Source organism: Myotis daubentonii, chromosome 3 (genome assembly GCF_963259705.1).
Source record: "Myotis daubentonii chromosome 3, mMyoDau2.1, whole genome shotgun sequence".
NCBI classification, from domain to species: Eukaryota; Metazoa; Chordata; class Mammalia; order Chiroptera; family Vespertilionidae; genus Myotis; species Myotis daubentonii.
In genome coordinates, this window is record NC_081842.1 from 179,070,172 (window position 1) to 179,089,354 (window position 19,183).

Sequence of the window (19,183 nt, forward strand, 5' to 3'; positions counted from 1 at the left end):
GACAATTCCAAAGGGCAAGGACAGCAAGAGGGCTGCAAGTTTTAGGCTTCGCTGCGATCGGAGCGGGGAGGGAGTCTGGGGGTGGGTGCTGAGGTCTCTCACCCCTCACTTGCTCACACCCTGACCAAGTTCAGCTTCAGCACTGCTGCTGGGAGCCTGCATTCTGCGCTAGGTGGCGAAATGCTGTAGGGCTCCCCTATTCGGGGGAATGCGGTAGTGATGTAGAAGGTATGAAAGATGTGGCCTGCAGAGAGCCCGCACTATCTCTGCCGCTGCTACTGCCGCCGCCGCTGCTGCCACCGCTACTGCTGCTGGCAGAGCTGCAGGGAGTGAGCATCCCGGGTTCGGGATACCCAGCTCCACCGCATCTCCCTCGCGTCCTGGCTCACACGGACCTGCCCACCCCTGGGAACAAAAGCGGATCTGCTCGCCCTCTCCTACAGCCGGAGGATGATTCGGGAGGGCTGAGCGGAGAGTGCGGTCTTCGGCGGCTGGAAGGTAGGAGGAGGTGTTGCGCCTGCTGCCCCGGGGTGGGAGTCTCTGAGTGGGTGCGCCGGCCGGGCGAGGCTGCCACGGGGACCAGCGTCCTGCTGGCGCTGCCGGGACGGCGAGGTGGTCATCTGGAACGCTGCGCTCCCGCTCCCGTGGCCCGCCCACCCTGGGCAGGAGCCGCGCTCCCGCCGCCGCGAGGGAGCCCCCTGGGTGGGAATCGGAGGCAGCGGAGGAAAAGTCTGCAGCTGAACCCGGAGCTGCGGAGGGCTGCCCGCGGCACTGGCGGAGCGCGACTCGCCGAGAAGCGGCGGCCGCTGCGGTGTGCGCAAAGTTTTGGGCGGAGCGGACGGTGCAGCGAGGGCCACGGCGCGGAGCCTCCAAGTTGTGGCCAGAGCCGGAGGGTGACCCTGGGGCCCCCCGAGTAGGTCGCGGAGACTGGGGCGAGTAGCTTTTGCTCCACCAACGCCAGCCGAGGCTGGGTGGACGCGCAGCCTTTAACCACTCCGGCTCGGGGAAACAAGTTTATCCTGGGCATAGGCGGCTGGACTCAGGCTGGCTGGGCAGCTCCAGGCCCCCAGCTCAGTCCGGTGGTCTTGGCGCATGTCCCCGCTCATTCCGGGTGTTCTGTTCTTTCCTGTTTACTTGTGTCCAGAAACGAGACAAGCTGGCTGGGGGTCTTAGCCATCCGCTTCCCCTACCCCCCCCCCCCCCCCCCCCCGGCCCCGCGGCCCCCCAGCTGGGCTCTTTGATGCTGCCTTGAAAAATGAGATGATTAATCAATTAGGTTAGTGGCCAATTAGGCATAACCTTGTAGAAAAATAATTATGCCCGCTCTCTAGGCTTTCGCTGGTTGATGAGGTGGGAATGCAGCCCAGGTGGAGGGGCTGTTCCGAAAAGATAGGGTTGATTAGGGAATTTCTGGAAATTTAAGATTAACAAGATTCAAATGTGTGATGGTGGCGGAGGTTGAGTGCTGTAGGGGTGTGTGTGTGTGTGTGTGTGTGTGTGTGTGTGTGTGTGTGAGAGAGAGAGAGAGAGAGAGAGAGAGAGAGAATCAATTTTTGCCAAGGAAGTTAACCCTTAACAAGGCGGCCTGGGTGGACTTGGCAGGCAGCATGTTTCCCACGGCTCCAGAAGGTGTGTCCAGGCTGCCAGCCCCACCCCCTCCTCTCTGAGGTGCTCTCACTAAATCCCTCTTGGTGGCTTTGCCTCCGCTTTGAGAGGCTGAGTTGGATAGAATGTATTTTAGTTTCACGTCCGGGGAACCCTGTCGTGGCCAAGGGAGGTTTCGGTGCTGTGCTTTCTGAGGACACATTTCTCCTCGTGTTAAATAAACCGCGATTAAATGGCAGGTGAAATAAAGCCCAGTCTCGGGCTGGGAAGTTCTGCAGCCGAGAAGGGCTTCCCTTCCCGTTTTGGGGAGTGACTGGCCGGGTTTGGCACTGCAGTGCTCCAGTACAGCCATATTAAAAGATCCTCAGAGCTGGAGCCCTCCACCACCGCAGCCCCGTCTTCAGCAGACTCCCCTGCTCCAGCCTGCTTTCCGGGAGCACGCAGCAGATGTCTGAGTGTTCGGTGTGTGTTTTAACCCCCTCCGGTCTCTATTTTAAGCTCCTCTATCTATTTATACCTCCATACCCTACATAGTAGATTTTTGTCCAGGAGGCAAACACCTAGAGGTGTTCTCAGAGCAGAGGGATTTTTGCAACAGGTCCCAGGTCTGGGCTTTCTGCTAATGGGTCCCCCTGGCATTTGGCAGCCTGGGACCCCTTCTCTCCTTTAGTGACCGATCAGGTTGGACCAGGGGCCTCCGAGATCCCCTGGAGTGCTGACGGTAGCTGGTTCTGAGTTTTATGGCTTGCCTTCCTTTTCGAGCTGAGCCGAGGAGCAGCTGAGCAGGGCAGTGTGACAGCAGCAGTGGCACCCCACTCGGGTGGGAATGGATGGGACTGGCTGGCTGGGGCTTATTAGCTGCCTGGTGATGCTGGTGTCCAGGGACCACTGGGAGCCATGGGCTCCATCTGCCTTCCTCAAAATGAAGGGCCACCATTCAGCCCTTCTCTTTTCCAACATGATTTTTTTCTTGAATCTGGACTCAGTCATTCACCTTACTATGACCATATTTACCAGTCAGACACTTATACTAGCAAAGACCTTGCTCGGTGTCTAAAATTGAAGCTTTTTAATATAGTGGGAAAGGATATGGGGGAAGAGGAAAGGAAAGAGGGAAAGAGGAAGAGGTGTGGAGGGGCAGCGGTAAGAGAAATATAGAAACACAGAGACAGCTTAAGACTTCAAATACAGCCAGACTGGGAAGGAGGTCGGAGAGACAGAGAATGAGAGAAGAGGGGGAGGAGAAGGAAGAGAAGGAGAAGGAGGAGGAGACACAGGCAATGGAGGGAAAACAGAGATGAGGAATTCTAGTACAGAGAAGGGAAGAGAAGACCCACAAGAAGCAAGTTCTTACCTATCATATGTCTTGAAGAAAATGTAAAGGAAAACCCCAAACTGCCAAAGACTCATTTCAGATAGACTTGCTTTTAACTCAGCTTTCATGTAATGAGGTAATTACTTATGAAATGGACATTGCACCACACAAAGCCATCAACTCGGTTTCCCGTTTCTTCCTTGAATGGGGACTCTAGTCATTGGGGTTGGAGCTCAGAAGGGATCTGTCTGCTTAGGAGATGTGCTTTGCTTAGCCCCAGAGAGTACTCCTGTTTGGGCCAAGTTGGGGCACTCCAGTTGGACAGGCTGGGTATCGGAACAACTTCGGAGGGGAGATTTTTGGTTTTTAGCTCTGTCTTCCATAGAATGGGTGACTTTTTAAAAAGTGTATTGTTAGTTTATTTATCCTTGAAGGAAAAAAGAAACATGAAGAATGGTGTAGTAAACACTCTTACCTGCCACCCAGAACTGAATGATGGGGAGAGGATTCCAACTCATTTTCTCCTCTCCGGCCTTCTTGTCCCCTTTTTGGACCATCCTCAGAGCCTCCTGACTCATCTCCTGGCCTCCAGTGTGGGCTTGGCATCACCTTTCTAAAACATTGCTTTCATTATGTTACTCTCTAGATCAGAAAATGTAAACGTTTCCCTCTGCCAAAAGCATAGCATTTCAAATCTCTGACCATAGGCCTCAAGGCCTTTCATAGCCTGGCTTTCTACCTCCCTCCTAATGGGCTTCACACTCACAGACACACACACACACAGAGCATCATATACTCTCTCACTCATCCTCTCACACATACATACAAACACACACACACAAACTCACACCCTCTCACACACACAGCATCACACACCCTTACACACACACTTACACACATATAGACAAACTCACACCCTCTCTTACACACAGCTTCACACACCACCACACACACACCCTTAATAGGAGAAAGTCTGGCTGTTAGGGCTGGTAGGGCTGCTTCCTAATTCTCCCCAACTGCATATATAAAGCATTACACATATCCTCATAGACATACACACATACCCTCACACACACTCACACACACACATATACACACTACACTAACATCACCTGCACACCACAGCCATGCTTTTCATACCTTGGCAGGTGTAACGTTCCTACTCCTTTACCTGACAAACTACTCATCCTTCAGGATCCATCTCAAAAGCAGCATCCACTCAGAGTTCCCTTTCCCTCAGTGAGCTTGTGTTTCCTTAACCCCCTGGACACCCTCTCTTGAAGAACTCTGTTATAATTCTTCATCAGTTCCTCTCCCAATAGATAGTAAGTTCCTTCCAAGTGGGGATAACTTATGCACCTCTTCAATCTCAGGGTATAACAGTGCTTGGCACAAGGTACATGATTGACATTTATTGAATACATTCATTTTAAGAGCTTCTAAAGGATGATTAACATGCATGACATCTTGTTCACTTATTATTTTCTCTTATTCTTATTTTTATTTCTTTTGATTGAAAAATAATACAGGCTTTAAAAACCTTTAAATGGTACAGGAATATGTAAAAAGTGACAATCCTTTTCCCATCCCACCTAAATATCCTTTATTTTTTAATGCACATGTTATTAAATACTTGTATTTATTATTGACCTTTTGTTTTATGTCTTATTTTCCTAACTAGATCTTATTCAGGGGTCATGCAATGTATGTCCATGTTTATCCCAATAATGCCTAAAGCAGTATTGTACATGTAATATGTGCCCAGCAAATATGAAATACTAATTGGGTTCAGTTTAAAATTACATTAATTAAATGACTTCACTAATCTTCACAATAGACAGGTGTGATTGGTGCTATAATCCTTGTTTTACAGATAAATAAAGTTAGGCTCCAAGAGGTTATATCAAATGGCCAGGTCAAAAAGGGAAGGAGTAGGGGGGTCTGGATTCAAACCCAGATCTGCTTTATTTGATTACTTCTGCTCTTTCTGCTCTACTCCATAAGTGGTATGTGGGTACCTAGAGGAAAGGCACCTAACTCAACTTTATATGCCTAATACTTGCTCAGAGCTCCCTAGTTGTCCTTCCAACGAGGTGTCATTATTCTTTTCCAGATGAGAAATGGAAGCACATGTGAGAAGCTAATGTGACTTTTTAAAAAACACTGTCATTAAAAAAAAAACCCCACTGTCTTTGTGTTATCTATTATTTGCTGACTATCCTTTCATTTATCTCTTTAGACATATGTACTAGCATATGTAAATTGACATAATTTTACATCTAAGCCAAGCCCCTAGAGCTGGGAAGAAGTGGAAGGTGTTGAATCCAGGCCTTTGGGCCCAGTGCTCACTCCCTATTCTTAGATGTGAGAGTTGATCTCAGAATGGGATAGGGAGCCTTCTGCTTTCGCGTTAGAACAGTGACTTACTGGGACAGAAGTCTGGCTGATAGGGCTCCTTCCCAATTCTGCTCATCTGCATACCTGAAGTCTTCTTTGAATCAGAACCATGGACAGAGTTATTTTCTTGAGACTAGTGAGCAACTGTGGACATAACAAAACCGAATGGGATGGTTTGAGACTTCAGTGTTGGACTATTTTGTCAGTGCGGCAGTGGGTGCTGGAGGCCTCCAGAGCTTGGCTATCGCATCTGCTGTCTGGGTGGCACACAGCTCCTGTTATTGAAACTTGATGTACGCCAGGCACTAGATTGGGCATACAACCTGTATTCTCTCACTTAATTCTCCTAACAAGCCTAGGAATAGTATTAAGATCCTGACCTAGAACAATGCCTGGCACAATAAATATCAATAGAATATTTGCTGAGATTTTGTGAGTAGAGAAAGAAACCACAGAGCAGAGATATGAACTTGTCCAAGCTTACTCGCTAGTGCATTTCAGCACTTGGATCTGAACTAAACTCTTTCTTACTTAGAGACTGTACTCTTTTCTTCTGGATTGGAAATCCTCACCGGTTAACATAATAGAACTTGACCTTGCAGATGCTTTTGCCCAACTGCTTTATTTAAGAGGGAAAAGTCACTTGGCCAGTGTGGCTCAGTTGATTGGGCATTGTCCCATGCACCAGGAGGTCACAGTTCAATTCCTGGTCAGAGTACATGCCCAGATTATAGGCTCAATCCCCAGTAGGGGATGTGCAGTAGGCAGCCGATCGATGTTTCTCTGTCATTGATGTCTCTCTCTCTCTCTCTCTCTCTCTCTCTCTCTCTCTCTCTCTCTCTCTCTCTCTCTCCTTCCTCTCTCTGAAATCAATAAAACCATTAAAAAAGAGAGAGGGAAAAGTTTTACTATGGATAAAGGGCTTCTCTAAATTCTTTGGATATACTGACTTATTTAATCTTTGTATTCTCCAGATAAGGAGTATGAGGTGCAGATAAGCAGTAAAGATGAGATTTGAACACAGGTACTCTGTGTTCTTTGCTATTCAAGTGTATAAGATTCTGGACCAGTTTAAGAACCTGAAGTAACTTAGCAGTAGAATTGTTGTCGTCGTCGTTGTCATCATCATCATCATCATCATCATCACCATTGTCATTGTCATTGTCCCTGCTGATGCCTTCATAGCAATTAGTTTTTTGAAGTACTTCTCTTGCGCTTATGCACACTTTTCATATATCATCCCATTAATTCGTGAATAAACTTCATATTTCCATAGAAGGAAACTGAGGCTTAATGAGGTTAAAGCAGTGCTCAGAGTCACATGGCCAGTAAATTCAGGACTGACGTGGGAACCCATGTGTCTGGTATCAACATCTGTTCTCATTTTCATTCTTCAGACTCTTTTTTTCACTGATCCTTGTTGCTGCTCTTAAGATCCAGCAAAGCATGAAATGATGAAATTTTTCTTGGTTTATTTTTGATTGTTAACCCAGTGCTCAGAAACATTATTGTTTAAAAAGAAATAGGCTTTGCATTTCAGAGACCAGAGTTTGTCTCCTATTCCACTCTCAGGTGTATAAAGGGTCACCTGATTGTTCTGTCTGTCTCTTTCAATTTCCTAGAAATAGAATAATAATATTACCTTCTGTGCTTCCTAAGATGGTGATAGAAATAGGAATGTTGGGGCCCTTGTGATTTTAACCTCCACTTCCAGAGCAAGAGGCACCTTGTAAACGAGAGAAGGGAATGTTTCTCAGGTTGAAATCAACTATCTTGTGCTGCTGTGTGGCACTGGTTGGTTTAGGCAGGAAGTGAGCATTGCTTGGTGACATCTAGGCTTTTTCTTGATTGGTGAAAATGCAAGGGTCCTATGCCATTAATAGTGGTTCACTTAAGACTTATAAAAACAGTCCTATTGTGGAGGACAGCAGACCCAGTGACATTGAATAACCATCAATTTATCATGCAAAGTACATGAAGTTCCTATCTCAAAGGGGGAAGAAATAACCATGAATGAATACCCAATAAATACTTCATTTGTACTCATAGACTTTTAATAAATAAAACCAATTCTTTTTCCTGAAATGAGCTCTGAACTTTAGGTCTTGAGACTTCTTATTCAATTAACATGCAGAATACAACTTCTTGTTTCAAAATGACTATTTTTTGTGTGAAACTTGAGCTTAGATCTTTAGTGACATTTTTCTCCGAGCAAATATTTACAGCTGAGTTGGAAAGTGACAAGAAGGAGGGTTTAAAATGAAAATGTTACCAAACCAAGTTTACATCTGAATGGAACACATGGTGTCACCATGGGCAGAGTCCTAAGAACTCAAAATATTTGTCTATTTGTAGACCGTGGAGAAACCAAACTGTTTTCATTTGTTAGTGTTAACTCTAAAAATCACATTTTTTGTATATGCATTCTGGTGGCCAGTTCTACTTATCTGTTTGGTTTTAATATGGTCATGGGACTCCAGCCATTGTTTCTTTCTTATCTTCTGTTCCAGATGAGGTGGACTCACCCAGGGTTATTCCCCATGTTTATTGTAGTCTACCTGCACACTTTTACTTATGCTGTTCTTCCTGCCTGGAACACTCTCCCTTTTCAAATCTCCTCCCAATCCAGTAGTCTCTTAAAGCTGAGTCTGGTACCAAGTCCAGCCTGAAGCCTTCTTAGTTAACTCCACTCAACATTGACCAGCACTGACAGTGTTTTTTAAAATGACAGTATTTTTTAAAAAAATCACCTTATTATTAAATTTTCAAATCATATAAATAATAGAAGTTAATTGTCAAAAGATGAAAAAGTATAGAAAAATATAAGGAGCTCTGGCCGGTGTGGCTCAGTTGGTTGAGCATCATTTTGTGCACCAACAGGTTGCTGGTTCGATTCCTGGTCAGAGCCCATGCCTGGGTTGCAGGCTCAATCCCCAGCAGGGGGCATGCAGGAGGCAGCTGATCAATGTTTCTGTCTCTACCTCTCCCTTCTCTCAAAAAATTAATAAAAGTGTTTAGAAAAATATAAGGACTTATTAAAAGTTACTTGAAATTCCAGTTCTTTGAGTTATCTATTATTTGGTGACAGTTTTTTCATTTATCTCTTTAGACATATATACTAGTATATGTAAATTGATATAATTTTACATTGCTGCCTTATTATAAAGCTTTTTAAAATTTTTGTTTTTATCCTGGACATCTACTTCTTTAAAACATTTTCTGTTTGTTTATTTTCTCTCCCTTGCTGCACAAACTAGTCTCACAACCTTGCTAGCTTCCTCTAAGCTTCTATAATATTTATACCTATATGTTCATACATACATAGGGATTTTTTTCATTGATTTTAAAAATGATATTAAATATACATTCATTGGCATATTTCTCACTTTAAATATTATGAAAAATTATCACCTTCTAGCCTCTGTCAGTAGCTGCATAAATTTCAACACTATGAATATGCCATAGATTTTTAACCATTTCTTTACTGATGGGCATTTACTTCTATTCCACTAATTTTTATAAACAATGCTGAAATAAGCATCCTTATAATTTATCATTATCAGTCAATGCTTTAATTTATATGAGTAGATTCCCAAAACTAATATTTCTGAGTCAAAAAAATGTGTATACTTTTGTAAGTTTAGTGGATGGTGCCATTTATTTTTCAAATGAGAATGTAATCACATTTCCATTAGCATGCGTGAAGTAACCTTTACCCATAGCTTTGCCAGCAGCACGTATTATCATTCTCTTTCACTTTTGCTAACCTGATAGGTAATGAGTGATATCTCATTGCTATTTATTTCATATTTTCTTGGTGTCTACCAAAGAGGAGCATCATTTAACATTTACTGGGCACCAGAATTTGTTTCTCAGGGGATGGTTGATTCAACATCATTGCCTATTTCTCTTTTTGATGGTTTGTCTTTTGACTAAATCTGTAAAATTTCCTTTTATATTATAGGTAATAATCTTTTTCCTTTTGCATATGATTTTCCTTCCTCTAGAGGTTTGATCTAATATTATAATGATCTCTTTATTTGTCTGCATCCAAAGTAGACAGCAATAATGTTTCTGATTTATCTCTAGGACATCACATCTAGGGCAAGGCCTTAAAAAATGTAGATTCAGAACAAATGGTTGCAATACTAACTACATGTGCGATATCTAAATGTATTTCATTCAACATTGAGTTGTATGAATAATTTTTATATATCCTATATAATAAAGAGATAATATGCAAATTGACTGTCATGCCCTTGCACAAGATGGCCACCCACATGTGGTCACAAGATGGCCGCCCCCATGTTGTCACAAAGATGGCCGGAAGGGGAGGCCAGTTGAGGGTGACCGAGCCTGAAGGGGAGGGCAGTTGGGGGTGACCAGACCTGCAGGGGAGATGAGTCGGGGGCAATTGAGCTGGCAGGGGAGCAGTTAGGCATCGATCAGGATGGCAGGGGAGTGGTTAGGGGCAATCAGGCAGGCAGGCAGGAGAGTGGTTGGGTGCCAGCAGTCCCAGATTGTGAGAGGGATGTCTGTGGGATCTGGCCTAAACCGGCAGTCAGACATCCCCTGAGGGGTCTCAGATTGGAGAGGGTGCAGGCTGGGCTGAGGGGAAACCCCTCCCTCCCCCAGTGCACAAATTTCGTGCACCAGGCCTCTAGTATATATATATATATATATATATATATATATATATATATATATATATATATATATATATATAGTCATAGACTGAGATGTTTCAAATAAGTAAAGTTTAAAAATGGGAAATGTTCTGGAAATATTTATAACTGAATTGTGTACTTCTATGCTTTTTAAAATAGAGTATCGCTAGAAATATCAGTAGAGACATCAATTATTATGTCAGGCTATATACCTGATATTCTTAAGGACTAGTTAGAGATGCAGGACTGCTTTCCCCTATACATGAGTGGCCCAGACCTATGCATGTGTGGTCTTTAAATTTTCATATATTTTTTATACCTTTGCAGTCTCTCCCCCGACTGTCAGATTGTGCTATCAAGTCTTGGTGTTGTCAGTTTACCTGCCTCTAAAAGCAGTCCGCTTCCCTTTCTATACATCTGCTCATTGGCTGTGGGCTAATATATCAGGAATCATGCTCATGGAACTGTGGATGTGATAAGGTTCAATAACCACCAACCAAGTCTTGGCCTGGGTACCATTGCTATGAATAAAGTGCATCAGCTCCCAGTGAAAATACAACTTGGGCTGTTTAGGGTATTATTTTGTTTGTTTCTTGCTTTATTTACAACTGTTTTCTGGAAAACTGAGGTTGCTGAACAAGTGAAGTGGTGGCATGCCATCTCAATTAATTAGGTTATAGGTCCACCTGCATTAGCCAAAACCCCAAACAAAGTGGCTTAAAGTTGTCTTGAAGATGGTAGCAATACATGTCTCAGTCTTATAAAAGTCTGAGCACATAGGACTCTGGGCTGTGAAGTCATTTCAGCTCCTCTGGCTTGCTGCTCTATCATCCCCAGGACTTAGCTCATCTTCATGATTCACAACTGTTACATCCTCAATCAGACCAGACAGCTGGAAGAGTGAAAAGGGGTCAAAGGAGGACTTCCCCTTGTCATTTAAAGGTATGGCCAGAAGGTGGACCCATAATTTCTTTTTATATCCTCATTGGCCAGGGCCGAGTCAACTGGCCACTTCTAACAGAAGGGTGACTAAGGAGTATTGTCTTTATTGTGGATGTTGATGGGCCAGAATTGGGGTGCTACATTAGAAAATGCGGAGGATGCATGTGGTGTACACACTAGCATCTGCCACACCTCCTGTCATCATTCCTGGTGTCCCCTCAGCTTTCTTATAAGATTGCTAGCCTGGAGTGCAGTCACCTACTTCTTTAGCTCTCCACCTCCCACTGTTGTGTTCACTGCAAAATAGTTATTCAACACAGACATTTTCATTTTCTATCTTTCTCTCCTTGTTTAGTGATGGGAAAATTCGGGAAGGATAATTGAGATTGTTGATAGCACAAGGCTCAGGGGCTGGACTTTGGGCTTCCTGGATGAGTTTCCTTTAACTTAGCTCATGTCCTGCCTAGTCCTTTATGGCTCCACTCAAGGTCAGTTACTTCTATTTCTTAATCATTCCTCATTTTCAGCTCCAAGAGGTTCAGGTGTGGGGACCACATGCGTTGGGAAGCAGGTGTGTTGGCAACTCTGTGAGCCTGAAGGGGGAAATAAGCCTCCTGCAAGTGAAACAAATGAGCTGAAGGTTTGAGATTATGACCTCTTTTGCAAAAAGGGTTTTCTGGTAATCAACAGATTGCATCTCCTAGAACCTAGGTGAAGTTTCTGCATCCCACAGGCTCCCATTGCCTTTATGATTATCACAAAATTCATCCCTTTCCTTGCTCCAGATCCACTCTGGAATTGAGTTTGCTCCAGCCAAAAGGCTGATTCTAACTGGTCTCCCTGCTTCTGAAGCACAAATATGATTGGGGTTTTTTAGGTGGGGCGGGGATTTTGAGGGATCATACTTAATCATGTCCTTTCTTCCTCCAAGTTAAAAACAGAATGGGGGTGAACACTGGAGTTAGGCAAAGATGAAAACATGGGTCTTATTTCTGCTAAGGCTTGGTTAGAGAACTTAGGTTTTATAGCTACATCAGGACTCCTGAACTTTCTAAGTTGGTCTGAGCTGGATATCTACAGGTATCTCTGTCTCATGCAGGGGCACAGGTGGCTTATTTCGTGGGTGAGCACTGAATGAGGACCTCCTGAGGTCAGAATAAGACAAGGAAAGGAGCCATTCTATTGCATCAGCCAGATTCTTAATCACAGATGATGGAATTTAAGTAGAAAGATTTATTAATGGGTGTTGAGTAGCCAAGCTTGTACTCCAGTGAGCCAAGCTTGGATGTCAGGACAGTTGCTCAAATACACCAGGGACAGACAGACAGAACTTTTGTCCGAGCTGCCCCAGAAGAGCTACCCTTTATGCACATGGCAGACACCACCTCTCTTTGACTCTGTCCTCCCAAGTCTCATGAAAAGGTGTCTTCTTGGGTCTGCAGAGCACCCTGTGGTCATTTCTGAGTCTCACACAGAAGCATAAGGAACACAGAAATGGAGTTGGGATGGTGCTGAGCCTATAGCATAACTGCCATAGCCACACTTACTTGCTCTCTCCTGATTTCACCCAAAGATAAATAAGTCCCCTTGTTTTGAGGAGAGAGGTGGGTGTGTTGCTGCCCTTCTTTGCCCTTTGAGGGAGTGGAGTGGAAGCAGGCAGTAAGCGAACCTCTCAACTTGCTTACAAACCCTCAGGGGCCACTATGACCTTCAGGGTAAAACTCAAACTCCTTAGCCTGGCAGAAAAGCCCCTCCTCAGCTAGTGCCCGTGTTTCTTAGCCTAATTCCTCTGCAGACTTCTTTCCTTTCCCCATCTGGCTCTCTCCTCTGGGTGTGGTCCATGGTAAACTACTTGGAAAACTCTTGAATGAGCCCATGCCTCCATGCCTCTGTGCCTACTACCCCCCATGTCAGTGAACTTCCCTTCACGCCTGCCTTCATTTGATAGAATTCTACAGACCTTCCCAGATGGAGGCATCATTTCCTCTGGGAATCTTCTTGGTCCCTTCCTACACTGGGTTAGGTGTCCTTCAGGATATGCCCCAGGCATCCAGCAATCCCTCTGTCACTACACTTAGCACCCAATATTGTCACCTGAGGTTTATCTGCTTGCTCCTCATTACTGTGAGCTTCCAGAGAGCATGGGCTTTATCTATTATTATCTCTGTAACCTAGTAGCCTGCACAATGTCTCTGACATAGTGGCTGTGCCAATGAATAAAGCCAGGCTTCCAAGTTGGAATCGTCTTTGCCACTAAGTAGTTATATAGCTTTAGGCAAGTTAAACACCATAGGGTTGTTGTATAAAAGCCAAATAAAATGATGCACATTCAGTGTTTGGCCTAGAACACATAGTAAACAGTAAAACTTAGCTCTTCCTTAGATTATAAGGTAATCATTATCGTGACAGGTGTTCAATACCTGTTAGTATCACTAGAATATGTTGTAAATCGAAGTATTAAGGGGCCATCTGTGACATTTCCTGCCTCCTGAGAACCCACCCACAACAGCTTTGAAACTGCCAGTGGATTGAGAGGAGGAGTGAAGGTAGACAGAAATTGACAGAAGCCACCATCAGGCAAAACCGTTTACAGAGAGGTTCAGTGACAGCGTGCGAGAATGCCTCTTGACATCAGGCTCCAGTAATAGCACGGTCACCGGGATTTTACTAACAGTTCCACCTCCTTTACATACTTCTTTCTGTACTCCATAATTTTTCCCTAAAAACAGTTGACACAGAAATGACACTGAAGACAGTGTCAAAACTTCAGTGAAGGTCAAACCTTTTCCAAGGGGTTGCCCAGAAGCACGCGTCCCGCTGTGTTCTCTCTGTGAGATGTGATGTTGAGACAGTAGGAGCTTCAAGCTGATGTCGAAACCCAGCTTGGATTATGGCAAATGTCTTCTTTGTGCCAAGCTCCCAGCACAGTGTTTCACATAGAGTGGATGCATTTCCATTTATGTATGTGCAAATGCCTTCACTCTCTCTCTTTTCCCTGTGGGCCCACACTTAGTTCACTCCATTCAATTCAGCAAACATTTTTGGAGCCCCTACTGCATGCAGAGAACTATATGGATCCTCTCCTTCTGTGCCTGATTCTCCCACCACATTCACATTATTGCTTTATTAGGAGTAAAGGTTGGGTCAAAGAAGAAATATACACTGGGGCCTTGACTTACGAGTGTCCCGACTAACGAGTTTTTCGAGATACGAGCCATCTTTCTGCCAATTTTTTGCTTTGAGTTGCGAGCTAAAATTTGGGTTACGAGCCAGCTTCAGATACCCCACCGCTAGTTGCTGCAGCGAACGTCGCAGTGAACGCCACAACATCAGCCCAGCATCACGTGTCTCACTCGTTCACTTTTTGATTTGACATACGAGTAATTTGAGTTACGAGCTCCGTCACGGAACGAATTAAACTCGTAAGTCAAGTCCCCACTGTATTAGTCACAGGCATCCAATGTTTTTGAGGGGACAACATAAAATTTATTTATTACTGGTTTCTGGAGAAATTTTCCTTGTTACGGAGGTCTGAATGGAAGTAGCATTTGGGAAGAATGTTGGCCTGGAGGGATGTGAAGACCAAGGACCACTTAGTCCTCCTTTGATGTATGATCTGCAGCGTAATGTTTTACCGCTATGGGTTCCAGTAATAATTCAGGACCTTTCCAGCCCTAATATATTACGATTCAAAAAATGTAAAAGGAACATAACAGAGTCTGGATTTGCTGTCCTGATATGGCAAGTGCAGTGGGTTTAGAATTAGAAGGCTTGGTTTGAACGGCGGCTTTGACGCTGGCTCCTGTGATGTTGGGCTTAACCTCTCTGTGTCCCCCAAGTCCTTCTCTATAAAGCAGTGATGCTGCCTCTTGTCTTTCCTGCTGCATAAAGTTGTGACGCTTCAAAGAGATGATGCATATAAAAGCAAGTGAAGACTGACAAGGGACTGTACACACACACACACACTCACATACACTGTTATTACTGCTAATACTCATCTTGGTTTCAATATTTTATTCCAACCAGTGCGTTTGCATTTTTGCCTTCTGGGTTGTTTCACAGAGGCATTGTCTTTCAGTTTTGTTTTTTTTTTTGTTGTTGTTGTTTCTTTCCCCAAAGCAGTCAGAGGAAATCTCAGAGGAGGGGTGCTGTGTCCTCTGCTTTTTCTGAGGGACACCCCTCCTAGGCCCCGTGCCTGCCTGTCTGATGCATAATGTTTTATTTGTTGGCCCGAAAGGAGGCCATTTGTTCCCTGCTAAATGAGCTGTTACTGTGCACCCCGGCCCCCTCAACACCTGGGGCTGTATTCCTGGGAGAATCCAGCCGTGGATCTCAGGAGCCTTTTTGAAAAGTTTATTAGAAAGGAAAACACATTTCTCTGCAGGTTGTGCCCTCCATTCCTGGCCCCGGCTCATTAGCCAGTGCAGGGCCGGTTACCTGGGGGTGGCAGCCTTGGCTTCTGCAGGCACCACTGCCAGGGGCCCGGGAGGGGCATGGGCCCCCTCACAGCCCCTCTCTTCTGCCCCTGCCACAAAGGTGGCTAATTAGCTCTAACTGGATGGCATTTGCTGTCCATGGTTTGGGCAGCTTATTGGGGTACCTTTCCCTGATTTTGGCCTTAGACCCTACCTGATATCATGGTCTGCAATGTGAAGACCTTTCTCTCAGACTTTTGAGCTCTGTCCCCCGTGAATGGCCTGGCTTTGAGAGCTGAGAGGTCAGCTTCTACCCCAACAGTGGTGGCTGGAGCTGCCCCAGAAGGACTGAGCAACCCAATCAGCCCTTTATTTGGGAGCCTGGTTGATTTGGGGGCTTAGTTCACTGGAGATGGTGCTGCTGTGCCAGGTGTTGGTCTTCTGGACCTTGAGTCTCTTGTGACATCCTATTGCCATAGGATGACTCCAAAGCGCAGGAGAGAGATCCAGAGAGGTTATTGTGTCACAACCATTTCCCCCACCCTCCATCTGTACACTCTCCTCCCCCCGACACTTGCCCAGCCAGTGTTGCTCAGTGGTTGAGCATTGACCTATGAACCAGGAAGCCTTGGTTTGATTCCTGGTCAGGGTACATGCCCAGGTTGCAGGCTCCATCCCCAGTGTGGAGTGTATGGGAGGCAACTGATCAATGGTTCTCTCTCATCATTGATTGTTTCTCTTTTTCCCTTTCCCTTCCTCTCACACTCTTTTATAGAAGCAAAATGAATTAATGGCCCAACTGATAGGGAATATTGGGGACCAGCTATAATTATTGTTTTGTTCTGATTAAAGAGGGCACATTCTAACCTGGCTGGGAGTTGCATGGAGGGCCTGGGAACTCACCTGGAAATGTAGCCCATCCTCCCCGTCCTGGAGCTGCCTATTATCATGAAAAGTTTAACAACCTTGTTGCAGAAACCAGAGCCTCCAGCCCTTCGCATATTGCCAGCCCTTTGAAGACCCCCAGCCTTTGCATACCTGAAGGCTTTTGCAAATCTTCAGTGTGCATTATTTATAAACTGTCCATTTGGCATTCCTTTTGCCTACTTTCCCATGTAATCCTTGTCTTTCTACCCAATATAAGCAGCTGGCTTATGGTGGGGGGCAGAGCAGATTTTTGTGGATGACCTGCTGCTCTCTATACTGCCGGCAGTATAGAATAAACACTCATGTATGATTCAACCCTGTCTCTGCTGAATTGGCTCAAGTAGTGACAGGCAGCGTGAACCCATTGATTGTCCATTTGCATAACCAGAACCAGAGTTCAGGGCCCCTGGCATGAAAGAGGGCCTGTGTCTGCCTCCTGCACCCGGGGAAGCTCTGCTTCCTCATATTTTTTCCTTCCTAACCCAGGTACTCAGAAAATCCTGTGAAATAAATTTATGAGCATCTTTAACTATGTGTTCATGGTTAAGCACATGAATGCTAGGTTCAAATCCTGATTCTACAACTTAATATCTGACCTTCAACAAGTTATTGAACATCTCCAAACTGCAGTTTCCATCGCTGTAACATGGGATGATAATAATTGGATTTATCTTATCAGGTGCTCATAGGCATGAAATGAGATAAACACTTGGCTCAGAATCTCTCATTGAATGTTAGTAGGTATTATGGTAGTTTGCTGCCTAACTCTCCACCCATCACAGATGAGGATACTGAAGATCAGGGGAGGGGCATTGGATTGTCCAGTGTTAAACAGATAATTTTAAAAAGAGACCGAAATAGAATCTAATCTTCGCTGTTTTCCTATTCCACTGTGATCCAGATCTGAGAAGTGAGTCTATCCTGGAGTTTTCTTTCAACAAGATAAATACTAATCTTTCTTTTCTCTATTTCCCCCAGGTCTTGACCTCACAAATCTAGGAATCCCACAAATATGGGGCTGGTTAAAGGTCACAGGCTCTGGAGTTAGTCATTCAGAGCTCAGGGTCTGACCCCTGTCTCTTACTCCTTGAGTGGTGTCTCTTCCTCTTCCTCAAGGCTTACATGGCTCTCCATTGCCTCAGGATAAAGTGCAAGCCCTTTCCAAGGTTGCCTATCCCTGTTCTGGCTTGGGAAGGCAAATCCCTGTGTGTGCCATGCCTGGTCCCCTTCTGAGCCTTTGCATATTCTGGGGCACATGTGGTTGAATGAATGGTGCTGAGTGCTGGGAGCTCTTCCAGCTTTCAGAGCCGTGATACTAAGACTCTCAGGGAATACCCAGGAGGAGGAAGGCACACCGCTTCCATGGCTGCCTGTCCCCTGGCCACCATTGTCCTTCTCCTGACAACTGAGTATACCCCTGCTGGCTGGCCTTTCTGCCCACAAGACTACTTTCCACTGAGGATGAAATTTCGTTTTTATAGGGCCCTCTCTCTGTAGGCTTCTGAGCACCCAGCATTTCCCCATTATGTCACCTATCACCAGGTATCGCATCCTGTTTTCGTGTCTGGGGGGTGCCAGGAGGCACAGACCTTATCCATTTTTCTCCCCATTGTGGCTCCAGGCAAAGGCAGTAGGGAACCAATGCATATTTGCTGAAGGAATGAAAGAATGAATGGGTCCAGGGTTGGCACAGTGGCAGAGAGGCAGACAAGCAGAGTTCCAGGAGCGCGTGTGGCCCTCAGTCCTGGCACATTTGACATCTCTCACTCAGTTGATGGTAAACATCAGGCCTAGCCTTTATTTTTCTCATTATGTTTAAAACACACCAGTTGCCCAATAGTATAATTTTCTAAGTGGTTTCATTTCAGCTCGGCTAATTGAAGAGAACCACGCTCCCTTTCAAGGCTCACTTTGTGTGTGGCTGTCACTGGTGAAAGCCGAGACTGGTTGTCAATCACTGACAATAGCTTGCCGTTCTGGAATAATTTAAGTTTAGGTCTCTCTTTCACTCAGGCATTCATACGCTGATGCATGTTTTCATACTGAGCGGAGAACAATCTGGGGTGAGAGACTCATGTATTTCAGGAGCTGAGATGGAGATTTCTTCAGAGATGTCAGATTCCTGTGGTCTGTGGCTCAGAGCAGCTTGTGGGGAGGATCCCAGGCTTGGGAGTTAGGCCTCCTGGACCCCAAGTTTGAATCCATTGCTTCTGCACCCACTTCACCAGCCAGGTGACCTTGATACAGTTTGCTCAGGTTCTGAAGTTATTTCCTTATACTGTTAAATGAGACGAGGCTATACTGCACCAGAGGTTATCATGAGAATTAATGAGAGAATGAAAAGGCCCGGATAAGAGCAGACACTTTGGACATAACAGATCTTGCCAGCCCCTCACATTGCGTGCAGGGTCCTCAGGTGCAGACCGGGTTCCAAAGGGAGCTCCCTGTGGTCACTGGGCAGGCCCCGGGGGTGAGGCAATTTTGCATTCAAACCCCAGTCCCGACCCTTCACCCACTAGCTGGAAGCCTTTGAATACATCATGTGTATCCAGCATTCCGTTACTCTTCATTGGGGACAATGGTACCTACCCATGAAATTTTTATGGAATTACTAAGAGTATGTGAACAGTATCAGCATAGTCAATCCCCAGTAAATATTAGTTCCTCTCTCCTTTTTCTCTCTCCATATCAATATATGTACTTGATGTTGGGAGGATGCAGATAAAAAGAGAGAGGCAATTAATAAAATGCTTCCTCCATTCTGCTTCACATTAAAGAGGGAACCATATCAGCATTTGCACAGTCACACCTCCCTGCAATCTGTTCGTTTACTCAACATATATTTACTGAGCATCTACTACGTGTGACATACAGTTCTAAGCATTGGGGTAGAGCAATACAGAACACAATAAGTC

At 45.1% G+C, this 19,183-nt stretch overlaps 1 long non-coding RNA gene across 1 annotated transcript in view; it reads left to right on the forward strand.

Annotated features, from left to right (window-relative positions):
* Nucleotides 1–266: 266 nt before the first annotated feature.
* Nucleotides 267–19,183, forward strand: part of LOC132229487 (uncharacterized) — a 654,398-nt gene continuing 635,481 nt past the window's right edge. Inside the window, exon 1 of the long non-coding RNA XR_009451693.1 lies at nucleotides 267–498. This is a non-coding gene — a long non-coding RNA (uncharacterized LOC132229487). The remainder of the gene's footprint in view (nucleotides 499–19,183) is intronic.